Below are 604 nucleotides of genomic sequence, written 5' to 3' on the forward strand. Positions count from 1 at the left end.
TCATGGTGGGGAGTATACATTGGTTCATTATTTTACGTTTCAGACAAACTGGGATATTGCTCTTCAGTATGTGACTATATTTCCTGAATGCTATCCATCCAAAATTTATTCTTCTCTTGACTTCCAGCCATTTATCATTATTACAGCTAATAACTTGTCCCAGATAAGTATATGACTCCACCTTTTCAATTACTGCTCCTTCAATCATTATTTCCCTTTCTGTGGCATACTTGTTCATCATTACTTTTGTTTTAGCCATATTCATCTTTAGTCCAAAATCCTTACTAACTGTGCATAACTGATTAAGATTTTCCTGTAATTCTTTGGGATTGTGGCTTATGACCACAATGTCATCTTCAAATCGTAAATGGTTTAGGTACTCTCCGTTCACATTGACTCCTTTCTACGACCAGTCTAATCTTCTGAAAGCTTCCTCAAGGGCAGCAGTAAACAGCTTCGGAGATATTGTGTCTCCTTGTTGAACTCTTTTCTCGATTTTAAATTTCCTACTGTCTTTGTCTAGTCTAAAACTAAGAAATAGTAAATCAATTCCATGTGTTCCTTCTAGGACTTTCACAGGAGAATAACTGCCTGAGATCAGTTA

This window comes from Mastigoproctus giganteus, chromosome 5 (genome assembly GCF_048544385.1).
Source record: "Mastigoproctus giganteus isolate SK-2022 chromosome 5, ASM4854438v1, whole genome shotgun sequence".
NCBI classification, from domain to species: domain Eukaryota; kingdom Metazoa; phylum Arthropoda; class Arachnida; order Uropygi; family Thelyphonidae; genus Mastigoproctus; species Mastigoproctus giganteus.